The following is a 23,751-nucleotide window of genomic DNA, read 5'->3' as shown; positions in this document are numbered from 1 at the left end:
AATGAGGGGTGATGAAGGAAGAAATACCCTTGATCAAGAGTCTGCCTCTACTTTTAAAAAAAGGCTCAATAGTAGCTCCCAGCTGCTATTTTATAACCACACTCTGAGGTTAGGTTTTATTTCCACCCCCCCCCTTCTTCCTTTAGGGTCTTCCTTGCTGCTTGATTTAAATCCTCCTGACATTCCACCTATTGTGAGTCCCATCCTCAGCTGAATAAACTACCGTCTGCCTTTTGCTCTCTGACTGCTTCCAGGGAAGGACACCCTGTGCGGTGTTCTCGGGCTTGGAGTCGGGGGGAGGATTTTGCCTTGATGTCTTTAGATGCAAAACCACAGCTTGTACCCACCTCAAATTAAAAATTACAGCTGTGTCACAAACATCCTCCTGAAGCTGTGCTGTCAGTTCGCATTTGCAGAAAGGGTCCAACCCCCAGCCCAAAAAAGCCCAATGCTGCCAGTGAAACGCTTACCGAGCGCTAATGCTCTGTAGCCGTAGCAGAGGCATCCTCCGCACAAGTGAAGTGGACCAGAAAAGATGCTCCCAAGCATCACATTTGACACAGCCGCAGCTGTACCGCGTGCCTCCGCAGCGCTGACACTCAAGCATTAGGCTGGGGTGATTTCATATGCAGTAGTTTAAGTTGACATATACTTTCCTCTTGACTGTTTGAAAGTGCTACAACACGCAATCCAAACGCCATTTCACGTGCCGAGAGACCTAAGTGGCTCCGTACGTGCAAACAGCTCTTACGCCAGAAGAGGAGGGTAGGGGAGGGAAAAAAAAAAAAATCATCGTAGTTCTTCAACCTCATTGTTTTCAAGCTCAGTAATAAGCTGCCTTTTTCATAAGATTATCCTTGAGCGGCACAATGCGAGGCGATTGCTGAAGCGAGCTACGTGCACATCTCCGTAAAGGATTGCAGCAGCCAGTGCTCGTGGCAGGGGATGGGCTCTGGTGGCCCCATCAACATCAGCCCTGCCTGTCCTAAGAGCAGCCAGCCTTCAGCACCAGCCTGCCCACTGTTCACTACCCCCAGCTAGCTCAACAGGGCACGGCAGAATAGGGATTTGGGAGAGAAAGATCCATTTCTCCACCAGCCACCGTGGTCCGTGCCGAGCGCAAGCAGGAGCGTCCCTGTGGACGGTCTCCGCTGGCTCCGTGCAGAGAGCACCTCTCCCTAGCGCTCCTCAGAGATCTCATTTCAGACCTGTCATGGGAAATTTTATCCTGTGCCTGGACTTCCTTAGAGGCGAAAATAAATAAGTAAATGTGCCCTGCATCCCATTGTCCTTCACCGTTGCGAATCCTGTGGATTACGAGCTGTAACTGGCATGAAAAACTACATTTAAATGCAATATGTATTTATGAGCACACATGCGAGTTCAAGCGTGCGCACATGGTGGGGATCCCAAGGTTAGAGAGGGATTGAGACCCCTCCCCTGCCATGAGGTAAGAGGGCTGCACACACACACACAGTCTCCAGGCCTAAACTATCCTAAATTCTACCTGGATTTTAGGAAAACATAGCAGAAAATAAATATGCTACTGCACTGATAGGCAGAAAAATATTTTTTAAATTTGCCTGAATGGATTTAGTTACACATGGGGAAAACTCCTCCTAGAGAGCCAGCAACAGCCTTAGCAAAGCCAGGCTCTTCCTTCTCCCTTCCCATTCAAGTTTAATTTGGCTTTTATAACAAAGGGCCAGAATTCCTCTGATGCTCACTGACGCACCTCAGGCCAACAGACTCAGTCCCGCAGCCTGAGACGTGCAGGATCAGGCCCTTGCGTACCCTCGACGTGCCATGGGGTGACTCTTCACAGACCTGGCTTTGCAGGACCAGCACTACCACCTCCAAAAGCTGCAGCTCCCCAAACCCTGCTCCCACTTCAGATGCCCCCTCCCCACCTCCTCCTTTTGCCCCCAGACCAGCCACTCTGTTAAGACACAGATAAGCAGAGCTGGGGCTTGCAAGAATCAGTAAATATTAGCAATGTGCTCGGCAGAGGCAGAGCACTAGATGAGCACCAGGTACTAGGAATATTACCTTTTGTAATCATTGCTTTATTAACATACAACAATCTTATTAAATCTAATCTAAGTGCTTATTTGGCAGGTTCAATAGAAAAGCCTTAATTGAGCTCGTTTTAAATATAGCAACAACTGCTTACTCTGCTTTCTAAGAAGGTGTGAGCTTTCCTGGCGACACCTGCTTGCAGCTGACAGCTTGTTAGCAAAGACGGATGTTTTTTAAGGGTGGGTTTTTGCTGATCTGGGGTTTTCCCAGGGCTCGGTTTATTTGGGGATACAGGAAGAGTCAGTAACATCAGTCACCCAAGGAGGGCTTCCTCCACCACCCAGGTGGGTCCATCCGCCCATCCGAGATGCTGCCTCACAACCAAGAGGCCAAAACGGGACAGGAAGTGCCATTTGCGTAATGAGCAGCCCAGTTCTATGCTTAATTAAAGCTTCCTCATCTGCTGGCAGTGAATCTGCCAGGAGGTTTGACAGCCTTAGCTGGACCTCTTTCATCAGCCACAGCTGCAGCAGTAAATGAGTGGCTCTGTTGAGCCCCCAGAAGCTGCTCGGGGTCCCGCTGGGGATGAATGCCTCGCTTGTCTTCTCCAAAGGCACCACAGCTTCACCTGGCGTGCGAGGGGCTTCTTCCGACCAGCCGGCGCCTTGGAGAAAGGGCCTATTTTAAGAGGGCTGGGACTGACCTAAATATCCAGATCTGAGCCATCCTTGAAGGATGGGACTGGAGAGGAAGGCAAGGATTTAAATATCTGGACTCAAAGCCAAATCTTGACAGCTGGAAGCCCTCTCTGCCCGGATTCACCAGGCAGGAGGTTTGGCTGTAGCAAGGAGACAGAGACTTCCAAGTCCTGCCCATCACTTTGGGTACCGGAAAGGCTCCATCTCCCCAGGACCACCTGGCTGCAGCAGCACGTGACCCTTGTCCTGTGGCCAATGCATGGGGTGAGGGGTCACTGTACCAAAAAAGTGTCCACTTGTGGAGGACCAAGGGCTTTCTGCTTACCTTGATGCGTGCGCCGTGCAGGCTGGCGGCTCCCTCGCAGCTGCTGATCTTCTCTCCGCAAGTCCACCTCTGATTCAGCAGCTCACCCCGAAACTCATTTTCTGGGGAGAGGAAGAGGAACACGGGGTCAGGACACAGAATCAGCCCAGCACCTCATCAGCAGCATCAACCGGAGGCAAAAATGCAATATTTATTCCCTGCTTGTTTTCTTTAATGGCCATAAAAATCCTGCCTGAGGGTCTCCATGCCCCGAGCAGGACCCCAGGCTGCCACACCAAGGCCAAGAGCCCCAACCATGAAGAATTTGCACGTGCACCCTCAGCCTACCCCAAACACTACAATGCTGCTCAGTTTGGCCCTCAGTTGGGAAACACAAGTAGTAACAGTGTCACTGGTGGGCTGGGCAAGGCAGCTGCCTGCACCGGCCCGGGAGCCTCATGGTGCCCGTGGCAGCTGCCAAAGGGCTTCTCCCTTACACCTTCTTCTTTTTCTAGAGAAGAAGTTAGTTTTTACTCTTTCACAAAGATTTGCACATCTATAGCTGTGGATGGGAGCCATTAGTTGGGCACCAGTGAGAGCCGAGTGGGATCCCCACGCAGGTTTCCATGACAACTCCGTGACATCAGTGGGTCGTTACGGCGATATGCTGTGAAGGTGTGAAACAAGGGTCTTGAAGTTAAAGCTCCCGGAGGCAGAGTTGCTTTGGGAGCAAGAGGGAGCAGGCCGAGAGGAGCCATCATCTGGAGAGGAAGATTCTGGGAAATACATACTTTACAAGCAGATTCTTGGCACTTGCCCTTCATCTAGTACAACTTCAAACACCCTCAAGGGGCCAGCACCGGCCCTGCCGCACACAGCTGGATCTGCGGCGGCTGGGCCAGCGTGGAGGAGCTGCTGTGGCACGGGAGCTGCCCGGCACGGCCTCCCTGCTGAGCTGTTATTGCTCACTGGGATGAGACTAAGAGCGTTTGCCCCCGGTCTCTGGCCTCCGGGCCCCCAGTGTCACAGCTCACCTTGGCAAACCGTTGTCGCTTTGGGCGCCACCGCCGTGAGCCTTCCCCTCGCATCTTTAATTGCGGCTCCCTCTGGCATTGAGTACTGAATAATTTACTGCCTGTTCTCCAAGTCTTACTCCATTCATCTTTTACCACCGATGCAAAGGAAAAAGGAGAGCATCCCCCAGAAGGAGACACGTGAGGAGCTACACACGTGCCGGCACGCTCATTCATCTCGGGCTGCTAATAGCCTGGGGAAGAGCTCAGGGCAGAGGCTACGCTTCCTCTTCTGGAACAGGCTCCTATGCTTCCTTGACTTGATGTTTCTATTATTGGGGTGATCTCAAAGACAGCAAAAGTAGGGAGAGGGCTCCTACACACTAAAGGAAACCTGTGGAAGGTGGGTGTTTCCAGCAATGGTTAACTGCTGAGTGTGTAGGACACCAGCCGAGCAACTTTGGGTCTGCTCCGCCACAAAGCAGCTTTTAGGAGAACGTGCAGCAAATAGCTAGGGCATTTATTCCTCCCCTGCCTGTGTCTATCTATAAGACGTTAAGGAACAACCAGTACATCCCACAGTGCTCTTGCAAGAACAAGTACATTGAAAGACTGGGATAATTCGATCCTATGGTGACGTACAATCCAAGTTAGTGCCTAAGATAGATGACCGTGAAAGTCACCTTCATGTATTTGTCCTAAAACAAAGCTGTTCTGAAGCCAGGAGGGCAGCTGGGGGGACTTTTCTAAGTTTCACAGGAGAAACATCTGTGTTGGAGACTCCACTCCAAACCCTATTTGAAGCACTGTGTTCCAGCCCTGACCCACAGGAAAGGCACAGGGCTTGGAAACAAAATCCAGGAGTTGCTGAAACATTATTTTGCTTTGGAGAAGCTCCGAGGAAAGGGAGCAGGAAGGCACAGATGGCCAGGCAGATGATTAAAACCAAGCAAAATGTGGGAAAGAAGCTAGAAAAGAACAGAAGAAAGGAGAACAGAGGGGAAAAAAACATCAAATAAGAAGAATAAAGATGTTTCTATAGCACATTCATAGGTCAGTACAGACTGTCTGCTTATCTGAAGCACTCCACTGAGCATCCTTCTCCCAGGTAGCATGTTTTAAAGCAGGAGCATCCTCTGGGATGCAGTGGGGGCAGGAGCAGAGAGTGGGTTAAACTGTAGAAACAATGGATCCTGGATGCAAGATAACCCTAAAGACAGCTTAAAAGACTTTTGAAAGGTTGAGAGGTCATGAGATTCAACCCTGAGGAGCCAAAAATGGCAAAACACACAGGCATACTTATCCTCTTTGGGCCTGTCTTGCTCATGTGGGCCTAAGTTGTAGGCTAACGGTGAGTTCCAGAAGCTGCTATGGTAAATCTGGCCCGAGATGCCAGCTTGTCCTTGCCACGGGCCCTATCCCAACCTCCCGTGCCTTCGTCCCTGCAAGCAGGAGGAGGGGAAGGGGCTGTGTGTTGGGGTGAGGAGCCCCAGCGTTGGCTGCACCAGCTCAACACCCTCCTGCTCGCTCCTGTCCCTCTGCCCAGCCCAGTTCAGGTGGCCAAGGCAGCTCCGTCAACACGCGAATCAGATTTCCTCTACTCCATGCTGCTTAAATGCATCTGGTCTCTGGAGAGGATCAGCTTGCACTGCTGGCTGTGCCCCTTCCACCTCAGCTCTGGACCCTGGGTTCAGCAGAAATGCAGCTCACTGGCTATCTGAAGGACACTTCTCTTAACCCCTACCTGGGCCACCCAAGAGGAGATGTGGGATATTGCCTTAAATACAACTTTTTGTCCATGGGAAGCAGATCCCAGAGGGAACAGCACAATCTGGGGCCCCCTCCTGGTGTGAAGCTGGGACAGCCAAAGATCACAACCAGGAGCACTGGCATCCACTCGCCCTTGAAAAACAACCTAGATGCTCAGCTGGTCTGATAGATCACCGCCTGATGTTCACATTCCAAAGGAAATCACCAGCTTTTCCCCACCTGCTCCAGCCTCAGTATCCACCACCTAGTCAGGACTGGATCACGCACAGCTCACTAGACAGGCTGCTTTTCCCCATCAACATTTATGACAATCCACCACCAAAACATCTGTGTGTCCTCTTCCAAATGAGGTTGTTTCCCAAACCCTGAATCTATTTGTCTCTCTCCTTCAGAAATATCTACAGAGAAAGCTCAGCTGTGAACTGAAGTGTTGTGAGTTGTGCAGAATCCTGGCACGAAAAAGCAAGTTCTGTGAAACCTTTGGGTCACCCTCACCAACTCCAAACAAGAAGATTTGGAAACATAGAAGGGAGACCACACGCGATTCAGAGTGTTAATCAGACTTGGGTGTGTTTTACTTTCCATTTCCAAAGAGAGAAGAAAGCATTTATCTGCCAGAAAATTAAACCCTCCAAAGAATGGCCAAAAGTTCCCCCCAAAATAAACCCAGCGAACCTCATAGGAAGCTTTGGAGTGCAGAAGGTGAATAGAAAGTGAGGCAGGATGCTGCAGGAGGGGGCTGCCTGGGTGGCAGCCGGCTCCCACACATGTCCTTACCCTGCCAAATCTATGCAGAGGTTACATCTGCTATAGCAAAGTGATGGGGTGAGAGACAGGTTCCTTAGAGAAAAGATGGGGGGTGAAGGCTTCATTTCCTCGTAAGATGCGTCACTGCATATTTAAGCTGAAAGACTAGAAGAAAAACATATCAATCTTCATTTGCTCCCCCAAGTGCGAGAAAAGAAAAAGGAAGAGTGTAAGATTTTTCTTCATCTTTGCTCAGGCACATTTTTTCATTGGGAAAGGTGAACCCTGTGTTAACAAGGCAGCAACGTGCTGAGAACAGGCTGGGTCCTTCAGTGTCCCACCAGAGAACGCAGGCTCGCTTCTCAGAGCAAATACAGCAGCAGCGCCAGGGATCGGAGGGTGCCCTTTGGAGCCCATCTTTCATATGAATTAAAAGAAAAAATAATCTCAAACTCAGATTTTATATCTTCTCTAAGCTGCAAAAGGCACCTATGGGCCCCTCCACCCCCTCTGCACCGCTTGCTGGTACCTCTCGTGCATCCTGCAGCTCATCGCCCGCACGCGCTGCTCTCCATGGCCACCAGCCACTGCCTGGAGAACACCAATAACTAAATTTGCTTTGTTGCATGGCCCCAAACCCACGGTGCGGTGAGGACTTCTCTTCCAGCTGGCAACATGAGTCTTATCTTTGATTTAAGGCTTCAGTCGCAGACCCTCGCTGCACCACTGAACCCCCGTGCACAGCCCCCAGGACTCAGCACAGCCCAACGCAGCCTGAAGCACGACTAATCGCCCCACGCTCCCGCCCAACCCTTGCCAAGAAAAGACTCCTCCGAGCCGATACCCCACGCGAGCGCCTGCCAGTTCAGCCTTCACGCATGCAGGAGCGCGGCAGTTATGCATCAGGGTGCTTTTTTTTTCCAAGGGAGATGAATTAAAACCTCCGTAGGGATCAAAATACACTGAAAAAGTAGAACCCAGCCACTTTAGCAATTCTTCTCCATTCTCCTCTGTTGCCAGTAGTGTTGGTTTAACCCCCTCTCAGGGCACAGAAATACTGTCTATTCAACGCAATTATCGCTGTTTACTGTGGCACGGCTATGTTCGGTGCTTCAAATTTAGCTTCCTAAACATGCATTTAATTTAAGATCTAATACTGGATGTTAATTGTATATTGCACAGTAAATGACTGATCATTAAAACATATTAATTGAGGTTTAACAGCTGCGTAATAGATATTACATCTCATACTTATCAGCAAGTATGATTTAATAATCAGTTAGGATGGGATATATGGATGGGAGATGTAGCATGGCCAACTAGATTGCGGGTTCTTCTTTGTTGTTCACTTGCTGACCTAAAGATGTATTTCCTTAGCGTGTTTGGAAAGAGCTTGGCAGATGTGGAGCTTTGATGCTCTCACCTAGGGACCTTACCTGGACAAGTCCCAAAGAGTTTATAATCTCCATAAAGGGAGAAATGGGGGAGCCATGAGCTGTTTTCTCATACAAAGCTGGGGCCAAGCTGCAGGGATCTGGCCCCACGACTGTGTTTGCACCGACAGCAAGGCGAGGAACCAGTGAACTCCAGTGAAAGGGGAGCGAATGGTGGGATACGGTCATCCTCTCCTAGCACCTGGGAGATCCCTTCCACTGTGTGCAAGAGTCACAGCCACCCTGCACTTCCTAATAGTAACTCTTATTTAAAGCTAGTTGACAAATGTCATTGCCCTTGACGAGGGATACGTGTATCCCAGCTACGCCCTGGGCTGGTCTCCAGGGCAGTTCACCCGAACGCTTGGTCTCCTGCTTCTCCCATCCCCTGGCTCCATCATCACACTGACCCAGCACATCCCTCAGCCCCAGGCTCGCTGCTCCTCGTCCCCACATCAGTCCCAGCCGTGCCTCCCCTCGCCGAAGCGCAGAGCCGGACGGTGCCTTGCTGCACTGTGCGGCTGTTCGGAGACCCAACAGCTCATCGTACCAGTGAGCTGAATTTTTCATCCCATGGCCCCGACAAACATGCAGCGCTGGCTTAACCCACTGCGCTACCGAACCACACGCTGCAACATCAAAGGTTATGAAATCTGTGATGTGCACTCTGATCTTTTATTTTCCCCTTACCCAAAGGAAAAGAAGGGGTTTGATTTCAGTAGGATCAAGCCTTTCTAGTGCTTTCACTGCCAAACAGATGCTTGCAGCACGGTGTGTGTTGCCAACCCACTAAGCAACTGGCTCAGCACCAGCACAGCTCAGAGGTGTACAGCCCTGCTCAGCTCTGTGGGTCCTGGGGGCACAGAGGAGAGGAGGGGAGCATCCAGGTTTCCATCTGGCTATGCAAAGAGGAAGGGGACAGGTCACTGCTAGCATGATGCCGCTGTTTCTCCGTCTCCAGCCCCAAGAACCTGCCACCCTCCTTCCAGCGATTCCTGCAGTACCCAGGGGCCAGCCAGCAGCCCCAGGAGCATCGCCCCCCTCAGCTCCCTCCTCCAGCACTGCATGAAGCACAAGTGACTCACATCCTCCTTCCCAGCCCCATGCCACCTCACCTCTTGGCTCATCCTGCTTTTGATGTCATCAGCTGCCACCTCTGCCCAGGCAGCTGCGTCAGCCCCTGTGGCCACCTCAGCCATGCCAGCTTGTTCTTTGCCCTGTGATACCTGCCACCTCTGGATGCGTTTGAACTTTCTTTGTCAGGTCCTTGATGGGAAAAGGGAATCATCCCTTTCCCGCAGCCCTGGGACAAGACACGGAGCAACCGGCTTAATCACAAGAAGATGCAGATTTCCCAAACACGAGGCCACGCTGCAATAGGAAGGGAAGAAGCACCAAAACCTGCTCCTCGGAGAGGGGGCAAAGCCCTCAGCAGCAGAGTTCAGCAGCGGGTTAAAGATCCGCCAGGAACAAGGTACAGACATCACCCTGCCACGGACCGGCATCCCCAGGCCCTTGCGACGGCTGCGCTGCCATCCTTCGCCCGGGGCCCTCTCTCCATCCCAGCACCCAGCAGCTCTGCACCCCGAGGCACAAAGTGCTCCAGGGAAGGACCAACATTTCATCCTGTTCCTCTGTATCACCCAGCGCTACAGGAGCTGAAGCCCTCAATGCACCTACAATGCAAAGGGAGCAAATGAGGCTACAGTCTCTCCTCATTAAGTGCAATATTCATGCTCCAGTGTTCATGGCCAGTTAATAAGACTTTTTATTAGAGTCTTTTTTCTTTTTCTACACAGTGGCAGAAGCACACTACAAAGTGCTGCAGAAGATATAAAAGAAGGTGGTTTTCACCTTCCATCCTTGTATCACTTGTGTACTCTTCAAGAGAGAAATAAATGCTGCGTGCCCACAGTAGCACTGCTGTCTGTGCATTGTTCTGAAGTATATTGATCAAAAAAGAATAGAGTGAACACTGGTCAACATCCCATTTCTCCTGGCTCCTTGGGGGAGCTGTCAAAATGCAAAGCCACCCTGAGCATGGTGAGCAGGGCCACCAACACAAGGAAAAACAAAGCGATGAGGTTCTCTTTGGGGTTTCCAAGGCCCAGGGCAACAGCAACAGCTGAGCCATGGGCGTCTCTGCCTCCTGCCTTCACCCTACCAGCCGCTAAGAGTTGCCCAAAGTGTGATTTGTTTGCCTACTGCAATAGCAGGAACTTCACAGAATCATCTGGGTTGGAAAAGACCTTGAAGATCCTCCAGTCCAACCATGAACCTCACCCTGACCGTTCCCAACTCCACCAGATCCCTCAGCGCTGGGTCAACCCAACTCTTCAACCCCTCCAGGGATGGGGACTCCACCACTTCATATGAGCCTGCTGATTAATTCCTCTCCAAACATACCTGAGCCTGAACAACAACAACAACAAATTAAATATCAAGCAAGCCCCAGCTTATCACTTCCAAACAATGAGTGCCAGCATCCCCCCTTCAGCCAGGCTTATCCACAGCCTGGACCGCTCCTGCCGCCAGCTTCATCTCCAGCGTCCACCCTTTTGTGCACGCAGAGGGAGCCCTGCTCAGCAACACTCATCTGCTTGTGCCCAGCATGCGTGCAAACAGCCATGTAACGTGTCCGGCACGCAAGAGAGCATCTCCGAGAAACAGGATATCGCTGCTTTCTTCTTGCACATTTCCCTCATTATTTTGTTCTAATTTGGCTTTCCTGGTACCTTCTCTATTCAGTAAAAGCCAAATGCAAACCGTGTCCCTTAATCTCTGAAACAGCAGCACACTGCTGAGAAAATAATATAGATGTAACTTCCAGCATCACACACTTTCTTTTCCATTTATATGCAAATGCCGACCTTTCACCCAAGCTGTCTCAAAGAAGTATTTCCTTAAAAATGCAAATAGCATGTTGCAGGCAGTTACTCTGGCTGAGTCTTTCTTATATTATTATTATTATTTCTTTTAACCTTACCAGCACTGTAAAACACAACTGCTAAACTGCGCCCCAGTAATAATTACTTTTCATACCAAATCGAAAGCCTCCGTGGAGCCAATGTGTCGAAACACCAGCAGGAGAATTCAGCACAAATGAATTTTTAGAGATGGTTTTGGATAAGTGTGTCTTGGGCCAGGGCAAAGGAAGCAGCTCCAAGACGTGTTGCTGCTGAAAGGAACAACCTGATGGCTCAGGGTGAGGTTACAAGAGCATCTTCTGTCTTGTAAAACCCTTCCCACAGTGCTGCTGACACACAGAAATCCTCAGGAAGGGGAAAACAACCTGCGTAAGCCGGGGAGGTTTGCGCGGGGTGAGTGCAGTGGGCACAAGGACTATGTCCACTGGCACTGCCGGTCTTGGACAGGGATGTCCTTCCCCACCTGAGGTGGTCTGGGAAGAGCTTTAGGGTGTATCTGTGCTCTACAAAGGGGCTCCAGGGCAGCATTAGGGACTCCTGGGGCTGAAGATGAATATAAGAAGGGTGATTGAAGAAGAGGCTGGTGGGGAAGCAGCCACGATGAGATGATACATGCAGAGGAACAAACAAGAGTAGGTGATTTCAGCTCCAAGACCCCCACCCGAGTCCACCTCTCCTCCTCACAGCTGTAGAGAGAAGGATTAACCTCTGGGGAGAGCAGTGTGGTGATGCTTCCACTTCCACCGTGGCAGCGGTCACAGAACCAGCAGCCCCCTGCCAGGCAGCCCTTGGCTTGCATCTCCTCACCCATGGGGATGGGGACAGGGTTGTCCCCCCAAAATGGGAGCACAAACCTACCCCGGCAGGTTGAGTGGTGAAAGGAGGCATCAGGGATTGCTGCAACCAGAGCATCCCCTTCCTCACAGCAGCTCCACGCCTGCACAGGTTGATACTCCCAGTGCAGATGGATGTCAAACAGACCAAGCTGGATGCATTGACCCAGCTCGGGTATTTGACACTCTGTTTTCAAGCCGCTCCATCATCTGCTTGGAAATCAAGAGAGAAGAGGAAGAACGAGCCTGAGCGTTGTGCTTGCAGAGGGGGATACAAGGCGGCACACTGGGGGGAACCCAAATGTATAAAGCAAAGGTAATAAATTAGGTTCTTCACATACAGAAATAGCAAGCGAGAAGAGCCAGCTACAGACGGCCTTCCTGGGACAGGGCAATGCGTCATTCAGCTCAGTACCTGTTTCTGAGCAGCAAATATAGATTTCCCCAGTGTGTAGGGAAAGAGTAAAAGAAACAGGCGAGATATGAACCAATCTTTATCATTTTAGTCGTCTATAGATTTAGTTGTCAATTACTTCATCCCTGGAGGGGTTTAAGAGTCAGGTTGACCCAACGCTGAGGGACCTGGTGGAGTTGGGAACGGTCAGTGTGAGGTTCATGGTTGGACTGGAGGAGCTTCAAGGGCTTTTCCAACCGAGATGATTCTGTGACTCTTTAGTTCCTTCTGGGCTCCAAACGTCCAGAGATGCCCTAGTGTTGACTGTCACAGCTCAAGTGAATTTGAATCTGCTCTGGGACCTTACCCTCAGCCCAGTAGGTTCTGGGCAAACACACAGAGCTTCAAAAAAACCTCACAAAAGCTACAAAAACCCCACATTGCTTCTGTCCAAATTTGGCCCAAGCTGCACACACAGGGGTGTCTGAGGGACACAAACCCTTCTGCCCCCAGCACAGGGCTAGGGTCCACCAACAGCATTTGCTCAAGCGGGTGGTTCTCTGCACAAGGATTTCTACCACGTGTGACACCAGGTGAGGCAGAGGAAGGAGAAGCTGCCTGGAAGAGCCGGGGAAGAGGCTGGCAGCGCCTCTGACGCAAAGTTCGATGACTAAGTGGGCTCCTTCCCAGCTGCCAGCTTGTCTTTATGATATTAAGCCTTTCCTCTGCTGCCATATAAGAAGTGAAAAGTTGACACGTAAGCGTGTGTCATACGGAGTCAGATAGACAGGAGCAATAAGGCATAAAAGGAGGTGAGATCATCGTGCAGCAACAACTCCCCCGGGGTAAGAGGCAGCGCTGCACAGTGCCCGCTGGCTCTCAGCACCCCCCAGCATCCCTTCTCGTGGCACGGGCTCGGCACACTCAAACCCAAGCCCATTTCCATGCCAAGCCTCCCAGATCAGGGGCACGCACAGGGTGCCACGCTGCCTGCCACGAAATGAGGCAATTAAGCTGACCCTTCAAATGGTTTTATTAAAAAGGAGCCCCCGCTACAGCGCACGGCTCTGGCAGCCGTAATGTCGCAGCCCCCCAGGATTATCACCGCTGAATGGGGCGGCTGCTGTGCGCCACTTGCTTGAAAAGAAGAATAATCATCAAATATGTTAAGTTTATAGCCCTGCTGGCAGTGCTCTTTGCGCTCCTGCGGACCCCGTGTAATTGAAATTAAATAGCGGCGAGTGATACCTTTCTGTCCTTCCTACGGCAGTCTGCGCTCGCTTGTGAATATGAAGTGGGGACGAGGAGGAGGAGGAGGGACAGGGCAGCAGCTGGGTGCCCACGGGCAACGCTCTCAGAGCAGCTTTCACCCCGCTTCCAGCCGCTGGCAGGGGCTCAGCCCTCTGCGCTGCAGCGGTTTTGTCTCCATCCTGAGCTGGGAGCAGGGAAAGTCCACGGTCCCCAGCGGGGCGCTTGGCTCCCCAGACCCCACAGCCAAGGATGAGCTCATAGTCCACAAGTGGGGAGTTTCTCTCTCCCCTCCAAATCCTTCTTTCCCCAATTGTCCCCTTTGCTCTCCTCAGCAATGCTCCTTGCTTGGCTGGCGAGCGCAGTGGGGAGGCAGCCACCCTGCCAGAGCCGCTTCACGGCAGTGACCAGCCTCCCCGGCAGCCAGGAAAGCCACTCCGTGACAGGAGGGAGCCAAAAGTTTCTAGGGGATGTGGGAAAGGAGCTGACAACTCCCCGCTCCTCTCAGACACTGCAGGCAAAGTTAACTGTTTAGACTGTCATTTTTTTTTAAAGCAACAACATTGCTCCCAGGCACATTTTTTTTAACTTTTTTTTTAAATAAAGAAAACAGAGCAGCTCTCTCCAGAAGGACATTAATCCTCCCCTGTCACTTGTGTTCTTGGAGAGAGCATTTCTCTGGGCAAAAGCAGCAAGTTGCTCACTGACTAATTACATCAAAATATTGAGGGCAACAAACCAACCCTTAACTCCACTTGCCAGAAGCTCCCTAGATGCAAAGCATCAAATTGAAGGAGAAACTTAGGCCACAGCAGGAGATGCTGGGGCTCCAGACACGCTCATGGCCACATCAGCTTTCAGAGGCATGAACTGTCTTTCCTCTGCAGAGCCACTCGAGTTGGGCTAACTTTGCCCAAGATAACTTTACCCAGAATGTCTCCCACCCAAGGCTTCTGATTTCTTACAAATAAAGATTTTTTTGCCTTTACCAGGGAAGGCAATTAATTTATTTTCTCTCATTCCTATGCAAGCACCTGGGTTTTGGGTACAGAGTGAGGACTGGACACGTGTCCCCCAGGAAAGTTCTTGCTTAGGCTTCGAGGCCCATTACAAGACAGTTTTCAAAAGATCTTGGCTGAAATCAGGAAACTTCTCTCAAAGCCCATCTGACACCTTCACTTAGCCCAGCAGCAGCCTCCCCTTGGGACGCAACTTCACAGACCCAACCCTGCCCTGCCTCAAAACCTGCACTGGACATTCAGCCAACATGGCTGGGGCTTTGTCTTCGTTTCCATCCTATCACCCCATGTTGCCCGTACAGCCAGAAGGGGAAAAGCCAGTGCTGAAAGAGGAAAGCCCAATTCTGCATTTAGGTGCTAAACCTGATGCTCTTCCAAGAGGGTTTGGATGCCCAAGAGCTGGAACAGGTGACTCAAATACACGGTTTTGCCCCAAACCCGTGGCTGCCAGACAGATATCCCCTTCCACCCCCAGAGCTGCCTCTTCCAGGCTGGAGAGCACCAGGGGCAGGGAAAGGCTCCGGCTCTGAAATGGGGGTTAACCAAAGGCAGCTGCTGGGGAGGTTTCTCCAAGCTCCGTGGGTGTTTCTACACACAGGTAATTGGGTTCTCATCAAACAACTTAACAAGCTGCACTTGAGGAGCCCAGCGACAAGCACAAGGCAGAGTTATTCAACATCAAATTGTTGGTTTCGAGGGATTGTTTAAAAGAAGAAATTCAAAAGTGCTCAGAGTGTCACCTACAGATTTTGCCAGCAATACCTTGGTTTTTAAATACCACGTGCATGAAAGCTCCCCTAGAGCCATCTCTTGTGCCTTATAATAATATTCACCAGGGGATCCTCCTAATGCAGGGTTTGAATCCATTGCTCTTGAATACACCTGACTCCTTGGCTCGCGGGGAGCATTCGGGTAAACACGCCTGCGAGCTGCTGCTCAGAGAGACAATTATGGCCCTCAGCATCGATCCGAAAGGTCGGATCACACCCATGAGGAACGGGAGGCTTCCCCAAAACGGGCACAGACCCGACTTGCAGATGCTGTCCTAGGGAGAGCCACGCACTTGCCAAATGGTTTCAAGCGAAGGAACGAAGAAACCCAAGTCTCTACTGCAGTTTATATTTAATTAGAGGAGAGGCAGCTTACGCAGCAGTTTCGGAAACATATTGTCTTACAGCATATTGGATATTTGTATCTTAACAGCTCGACATCGATTTCTTTTATGTAAAGGAAGAGGGGGGAAGAGAACTGCATGCCCTAAGTTGTGTTAGCTCCAAAGAGACGCCTGTACCGCTTGGACTAATGTTTAGAGTAATCAAAGGCGTGAACTCATGTATTATGTATGGGAACGAGAATTTTCAGTCTTCTGCAAAAAGGAATCTCCAGCGTTTGGTATTTTGTTAGCAGGCTGGCACCATATGGCTCTCCCCTGCTGATATTCTTTCACACCAGAACTTTATGTTCAGATGCTTTAGTTAATATTTTACCCAGCAAGCATAAACAAGATGCAAAGATTGCAGTCGACAGCAACCTTCTCTTAAACCATATACCCATGTTAATAGTGAAGGCTTCTTTCAGCAAGTAGTTTACGGAACACATGCCTAGCTTTTTTTTTTTTTCCTTAGGGGTCCAAGCTGGGCCATTTACTTTCACAGCCTCAGCATCAAACGAAACACAAGCAGCGAACCCAAAAATGACGTTTTCACTCCCTTCCTACTCTTCACTGGCTGGTCCACAGCAGCACTGGATGCGTGCAGGTGCTGCACACATACAAGCTGTATCTGTGTATAATTTAGGGCTGCACCTCTGCCTGTTTTTCGTTTCAGACTAGATATTCTCTCAGGAAGATAGAGTTGCCTCTTCTCCACTACTGAAGCAGGGATGGAGCACCAGGCAAAGCTCACAGCCCGTGGGGGAGCCTCACCCAAGCTCTAACAGCCTAAACTGGCCAAGCAAGACCAACAATATAGAGCATCCAACTTCACGGGCTTTACCAAGACTTGTGCTTCCCCCACCCTGCCCCAAGTTAGACACAGAATCACTTTGGAAGACTGCAGCTTGGAGATTTGGCTCTAAATAGTACATTTAGATTTCCCCCACCCCCCAATATTCTTATTATTCTTTAATATACTTAAAACAAATAGGAGCTAACAGATGTCTTTCAGCCTGCACTCTTATTAATGAGAATATTGTAAGAATGGAAATCAGGTCACAAATGTTTAATACTTTGTTTAAAAAGTCTTCAGCTTCTTTAAAGAGTTCCACTAATCCCAACATGACAGATGTACAAGGCAGTTTTGCTTGGGGCAGATTAAAATTCTCGCTCTGATTTGCTCTTTCATTTGGTCTGATTAAAATAACATTGCAATTTTTTTTTAATGTGCTGACTTCAAAATAAAAAAGGAAAGAATAAAAAGTGACCAGTAAAGGCCAGCATGATCACAATAAAAGCAAATTTATTGTTGTTAAGATAAAAAAAACGAGAGAAAAGGAACCGAGGGACAGCCAGCCCATACCCAGGTTAGCATTAAAGCTCTGTGTTAAAGATAAAAGGGGGACCTTTCCAAACTATATTTTTTCCATTTGAAAGTGTTTATTAATCTATTCTCTCTGAAGCAAAAAGTTCAATGAAATACAAAGATCAAAAGTATTTTAATTCAGGTGAAAATTATATTTTTTTAAATCTTTTTTTTTTTTTTTTTAAACCAAACCAAAATGAAAAGCCGAGTATCACAGAGTGTGTCACTTCATTATTCTGCTGTAAGACTGACACTGGCGGGAACAGCCTGGCTGGTAGGACAAGGTGATCTCAGCCACTCTTTCCTCAACCAAACTGTGCCTGGAAATTCCCCATTTCCTTTCCTGACCTCCTTTCACACCGACCACCCTTCCCTGGACAAGCTTTCACAGCTCACTTCATTTCCTCAGTGCTGTAAGACACACACCGGGCATCCGAGTCCCGTATGAACGTGTGTGGCAGCCGGCACACAGGGATGCTCCGATCAGATCGGCCGAGGAGCAGGGAGGCAGGATGGAGCCCCAGCCACGCTCGCAGCCTGTATCCTCTCCCCACACTCATCTGTAAACAAGCCCGAGCCACGTGTGCCTTTGCCCTCTTGGGTCTGCCCAAAACCAGTCACGGCTCCCAGTGCCGGGTCCCTCCAGGGCACTGCTGGACCAGTTTCACACAGGCATTGCTTCACCAAAGGCTCCTGTAGCACGGACAGAGGCATTACTTTAAAAAAGCAGCCAGGGATGTTCCAAATACAGTCCCCAAAGGGCAAACTCCTGCTTAAAAGGACCCAGATTTCAGACTAAGATCCCAGGCTGTCAGTCTCGACCTTTCCAGCCCAGAAACCTCCTCTGCCTCCGCATCCCCACCTGCAAAACCACAGCAAGGCCTCACAGAAGTGTTGAGGTTATTCATCCCTACAACAATAGAAAAACACTAGTTTTGTTTTCCTTAAAACTCCAGCTCGTGCCTTCCATAAAAGAACCCACAGAAAATCCACAATGTTTCAACTTTCTGAGGATTAGCTCCATTCAGGTGATTTTTAATGTTTACATTCTTTAAACATAAGTGTTCAACGCATGTTCTTGCCTCTGAGATGTCCTCACCTCTGTGCCCACCTCCAGCTCTTCCCAGGGCAGAAACAACCCCCACACACACACTCAAGATGCTGCAGCAAAGCGGCTCCGAGAAGCCTGGAGGGATGCCCTCCTGCGCTGCTGCTCTCACACAGGGGAAGCCTGGAGAACCTGCACGGGGAGGAGACACTTGGAAACTGCTCTGCACCTTCTGTGCCTCAGCCCGGTCCCAAACGGCCAAACCACTGCGCAGCCGCTCCCAGCAAAGCGGCTCCCAAGCTTGGCAAGGGCAAAGGCTGCGCTTCCAGAAATTCCCTTCAGCCAATTAACCTGCCAAGAGGGGAAACTTGCTTCCTCCAAATATACACACACAAAGCCCTCTTCTCCTCAGTGAAAATATTTGTGGGGAGTGGGGGGGTGACAGATTTCCCTCCCATGTCTGAAGGAAGCAGAAGGGATGCCCCAGTCCTGCTCTTTGCCATTACTCATGACCTGGCTCCCACATCCCAGAGCAAAAAATCTCGTGTAAATTCATTTCACTCTAGGAGCAAGGTGTTTCGGGGCATTTCACCCACTCCAGAAACTTTTCAAAACACGTGCTTATCACCCCACTTCTCTGTTCACACCCTGATCTCCTCTCTAAGGACTGCGTGGTGGATCAAGTTTCTACTTTGCAAAGGTAAACAGCCTCAGAAGCGATACAGAATACTTTAAGACGGGAGGTTTCACACAAGCCAGCCCTAAGGATGTCAGAGACACCGGGGACTCTGCATCACACGCCCAGGGAGACCAGCACTGCTACTTATGTGGTGGAGTTATTCTTTGTAGAAACCCGCAAGACCCAGGAGAAAGATGGAAAAGGTGGAGAAAAAGGTGGAAAGCGTGAGGTTTCCTGACAGCGACTTCTGCCCTGTCAAAACTCTAGAAATACCTGGGAACTGAGAGGATGGGTAGGAGCCTGACAACCCCTTTCACACAGCTGCTGTAGGGTTAGATCCCCAAAAGACAAATAAACCTGGAGTCTGGGGCCACCTTAACCTCCCTCCTGGGTGTTAGGACCCTTCTCTGCGCAGCCACAGAGGAAACAGCATTTGCACAACCAGTAACTTAAAGAGGAAATTTGTTGGGGGGAAGAAGAGTAACACAAAGGGGTGTATTCCCAGCTTTGGAAGTTTACAGCACAGATCCTCCACCCTCAGCTCCCACATATTAGAAAGAGGAACAGCTATAAAGTGATGACAGGAGATGTCCTTTGTCATTAAGGAAAGAGCTCTAGCAACTAAGCCGCAGAGTTTACAGCTGTAAAAATTAAGTCCTTCCATTTACAAACCGACACGCACACACAAAGTGAAAGGGAGGCCGGGTCATGCCCCTCACTTTGCCATTTAACTCTCACGTCTGACTTCCCAGCGATAACGCGATGCTTCCCCCGTCTCCCTCCCCTTCCACGGCTGATTTCATGTCTTCTGGGAAGCCCAGCCCAGCCGTGGCTATTTCCCCCGCACGCTCCAGCCTTTACTGTAAACCTGCCGCTTCCCCCTCCTCGCTCTGTTCTCAGGGAGCAGAGGGTCCCCCCAAAACTTTCGGGTGGGGTGGATGCCAGCCCCCCTTGCAAAATAAGCACCCCAGGTTGCAAAAGGAGGGCTCTACCCCTCACCGCATAGGGAGTTTGGGACCATCTTGCATTGTACCGAGTGATTTTTGGGGCTCAGGAGTATAAACTCACCTGCCCTCCTCAAGCCCTGACGCAGAACCACAGTGGAGGGAGAAGAGTTTATATTCCCGAGCTCCAAAAGCTGCGTAACTCAGCCTGTTTAGGGTGTTTTGCTGACTTCGGGTGCACTGCTCCCCCCCTCAGAGCCCACCAAGCAGCCAAGTTCAGAGGCAGCACCCCAAAGCCGAGGCTTCCGGGGGGGGGTGGAGGGGGGGGGGGGGAGAGTTTAGCACTGTCTGCTAAAATGGCAGCTGCTCTGACGCCGAACTACGTCTTGCAAAGTCAGCCCTGCCCTCGTCATCTGACTGCCGGGAACCGGGGCCGCTCCGCTGCCGGCTCCCCCGGGGGCTCTGCGGGACGAGGTGAAGGGGGGAACAGAGCCAGAGGACCCCCACCCTGCTCTCCCCCTCCCCCCCTCCGCAGTTCGTGGCTTCGAGTTGTTGGGGAAAGTCCCGGCCCAGCTGGGTTAGTCGCCGGCCTGGTGACTTCCCCCAGCTCCCGACGGGAAGGCACCTGGGCTCGCTGTGTGTCACCCCCCCACCCCGTCTCCCTCCTACCCCAGCCCGGGGCTATTAACCGCCAGAGCCCCCCGGGCTGCTCTGCCCCTGCCCCGTACCGCCCCCCGCCCCCCCCCCTCTGGGGACATGGATGAGCCCGGGGGCAAAGGGACCGGCCACCGAGTGGCAGCACGTCCGGGGGGAGGAGGGAGAGCGGGAAGAAAGGGGGGGGGCGGTTGCTCTTCAGGGAAGGGGCTTCTCCCCCGCTTCCAGCCCAGAGTTTGCCCAAAGGGGAGGGGACACCCCTGTCCCAAAGCCATCAACGCCCCCCTTGGCCGTGACCGTGAGCACCGTCCCGCAGCGGGACGCCCCTTCCAGCCGGGCCAAGAGCCGGGGATCCCCCTTGCAGGGGCTCCCCCTTGCAGGGGCTCCGGGGGGGGGGGGGAGGGGGGGGCTGTATTTCTGGCTTTCCTACAGTACGAGGTGTCCCCGCTGTCCCCTCGCCCCTCGAGGGCCGACGGTGACCCCGGGGTGGGGTGGGGGGCACTCACGGCCCTTCGCTCGGGGCTGCGCAGGGGACAAGCGGCTCTGCCCGCACAGACCCTCCTCGACGGGACCCCCGGGCCGGTGCCCCCCGCCGTAACGCACCCCGGGACAGAGCCGGGCCCGGGGGTACACGGACCCCAACTCCGCCAGGACAACAAGGACAACAAGACAACGCTCCCGTCTGCTTTCTGGGAAAGGTTAAACCCAACTTTGTGGAGTTTTCCTGCTCTTCTCGCCTTTGGGATCCCACAGATCCCTCAACCACTCGCAAAAAAAAAAAAAAAAAAAAAAAGAAAAAAAAAAAAAAGGCGAGCAAAAATAAGTTCTCCTTGGTCTTCCCGAGGCGGGAGAAAGAGGGGAAGGGAGGGAAGAGGGCAGAAAGAGCTGAAGGGGACAAGTTGTGCCCAGGTTTCTCGGGCCGCAGCAGCAGGCGATGGTTTGCGCTTTGCAACATGCGCCTGCTCCAATCTGCGCCGCTCGGGAACAATAAACAGGATCATACAAAGAAGTGGAAAGGCGGCATCTTTGCTTCTGGTTTCTATGACAGCATCAGAGACAAACCAACTATAAACTCTAATTCCTGGATTCCTCCTCCCCCCCCCTCAACCCCCTTTTGTCTGCCATTAATTAAAGTGGCCATATGGAAAAGGCTGATAATAACAGCAGATGAGCCAACGAGAGAGAGGAAAAGGGAAGGAAAAAGAAAAAAAAAATAACTAAAAGTAGAGGCAGGGCGATGGCGAGGATTTAGCCTGGGCTTTTTGCACTTGCTTTCAGCGGCTGCTCGGAGCGAGGGGGATCAACAATAGCGGGAGGAGAGCGGAGCGGTGGGGGCCGTGTGGGCTGCCCCCCCCCAACACTGCTGCCCGGCCAGGTCGGGGGGAGCAGCGAGCAGCCAGGCACCCCCCTCCCCTGCCCCGGCAACCCGGCTCCGGGGGGGGCTCGCACACCCCAGGCCTCCTGCTCCGAGGGGCTGATCCCCACGACCTGCCTCTTTGTGTGGGAGAGCCTCGGAGGGTGCTGAGCCCCCCCCTTTGGGGCCACCTCCCCCGGGAGGGTCGGTCCTACCCGCCAGCAAACTGCGCCCTAAACTCAGCCTAACTCGCCGGGGTCGATCGCGGCTCAAGCATATCCTCAGGCACCAGCCCCCTTCCCTTCTCTCTCCCCCCCAAATTACCCACAAAACAAGAACAACAGCAGAAAAAAACTTTGCTAAAATTGATAAAGAGATTAATTAGCCAAGCAAAGCCTCTTCCGAGCTAGCTAAAGATAAGAGCCCGCAGATTTCTGTCGTGGTCAATGTATAGAGAGAAATCCACAAACATGGCACACTCCCCTTGTTCCTCGCTGCTATAAATAGAGAACTCCGAAGTAGTCACTATTGGGGAAGAGGGGGGAGAGAAAAAAAGAAAAAAAAAAAGGAGAAAAAATAAAAAGGGAGAAAAAATTTAAAAAGGAGAAAAAATAAAAGAGGAGGAAAAAAAAAAAAAAAAAGTCTGCCAAGGGCAAAAGCGAGCACCCGGCAGGCGACCGGAGCGGGCAAACGCCAGCCCTCCGCACACGCGTCCATCGGCGAGCAAAGCGCGGCCCCCCCGCCGCGGCGCGGAGCTCCTTAAGGACCGAGGAGTACGAAAGTGCCGACTCGGGCTGGAGTTTTTGTAGTAAGGGGGGCTGGGGGGGGGGGGTAGAGCCCGGAGAGGGACGCGCGGAGCCCCGCTCCCCGCACCGCGGGCGCGCACCGCCATCAGCACCTCCGAGAGCTCCGCGGGCGCGGAGGCCGCCGGCGGCGCAAACTCCTCCCGGGAGCGTCTTCTGCTAACACCGCGCACGCTTCCCTCCGGATAAACATCCACCGATCTCGCGGTCCACCAACCCGGCAAGCATCCTCTTCCAGAAATATTCAGAAAGTTTCCCGGCTGAATGCGATGTTGTGCTTTTTTTTTTTTTTTTTTTTTTTTAATAAATCGCCTCCTTTCTCGTCTTATTCAACCTCTTTTCAGTCAGAAGCATAACATGTCCACTAGCGTCTCGCAGCCAGTGAGAGAGCGAGCGAGCAAAGATGGACCTAGGAGCATGATGATCATCATAAAAATCCCCTCGGTTCTCCAGTGCAATTTTCAAAACAACAACCCAGCCTTCGTGCTCTAAAGGCGAAACGCCTGCGTCTGTTTACATCAACTGTGTGCTCCGAAAGCCTTTCCCCTCTGTCTCAATCCAAGGGAGGGGAAAAAAAAAAAAAAAAAAAAAAAAAAAGAAGAGAAAAAAAAAAAAGAAAAGAAAAAAAAGCCAGCATTATCTGCCTTTGTCAGCGAAAGAACATAATATTGACTTACCTTTCCCCACAGCTATTGTCTGCCCCTTTGCAAAATGACATCACGGAAACCAATCATGAAATTTGCATGGGGGAGGTTGTGGGGGGAGAGTTCTTGGAGGGCAGCCCACTTCCCTACACCAGTAACACGCGTGTAAGACGGGTTGTTGGTTTCAATTAAATATCTGATACTCCTTAGTGTGTGAACTCTTAAGCCTGCTAAAGGCAATGTCTCATTTACTTAATGACCGCTCTCATTAATGGAAATGGCACAGAGGGGGCTTGCTGCGCCTTCCCTTTGTAAATACACTACCCATGAACCCTTGGGGTTGCAATATATCTGTTTACTCTCTGAGGTGAAATAAATTTACAGTATAGCATCAAAAAGAGAGAGAGAGAGAGAGAGATGGAGCTGCTGACTTGAGTGCACGGCAAGTTGGGGCTCTCCCAGCCCCGCCAGCCCCTCTCGCCTCGCGCTCCCCCCTCCCCAAGCCCCAGCAGAAGGTGAGTGATTTTACCCGAGCTGATTCATAATTAATATGCACGCGGCTCGGGGCTCCTTTGATAGCAGCAACACAAAAGGACGGCGAGCGCGACAAGCGCCGTGCCGTGTCGTCCCCCCGCGCATCCCAACGCGTGGTACGGCCCAATAATTCCTAATAGCAGCAAGCAGCGAGTGACAGATGCCCT

The 23,751-nt window shown here is 51.4% G+C and overlaps 1 protein-coding gene across 7 annotated transcripts in view; it reads right to left on the bottom strand.

Annotated features, from left to right (window-relative positions):
* Positions 1–23,321, bottom strand: part of MYT1 (myelin transcription factor 1) — a 64,785-nt gene extending 41,464 nt beyond the window's left edge. For 4 of the 7 annotated variants that reach the window (XM_074888219.1, XM_074888223.1, XM_074888222.1 and 1 more), the window contains exons 1-2: positions 22,502–23,321; positions 3,043–3,143 (exon numbers count right to left, since the gene is read on the bottom strand). The gene's annotated coding sequence lies outside the window, so the exon portion shown is untranslated. Of the gene's footprint in view, positions 1–3,042; positions 3,144–4,055; positions 4,103–22,501 lie in introns of those variants that run through there. The other 3 variants (XM_074888225.1, XM_074888226.1, XM_074888220.1) reach the window with 2 other exon arrangements.
* Between the last annotated feature and the right edge of the window lie 430 nt (positions 23,322–23,751).

The sequence above is a fragment of the Strix uralensis genome, chromosome 18 (genome assembly GCF_047716275.1).
Source record: "Strix uralensis isolate ZFMK-TIS-50842 chromosome 18, bStrUra1, whole genome shotgun sequence".
In the NCBI taxonomy this organism is placed as follows: Eukaryota; Metazoa; Chordata; class Aves; order Strigiformes; family Strigidae; genus Strix; species Strix uralensis.
The sequence above is the reverse complement of the archived record's forward strand: the minus strand, read 5'-3'. Positions and strand labels throughout refer to the sequence as shown.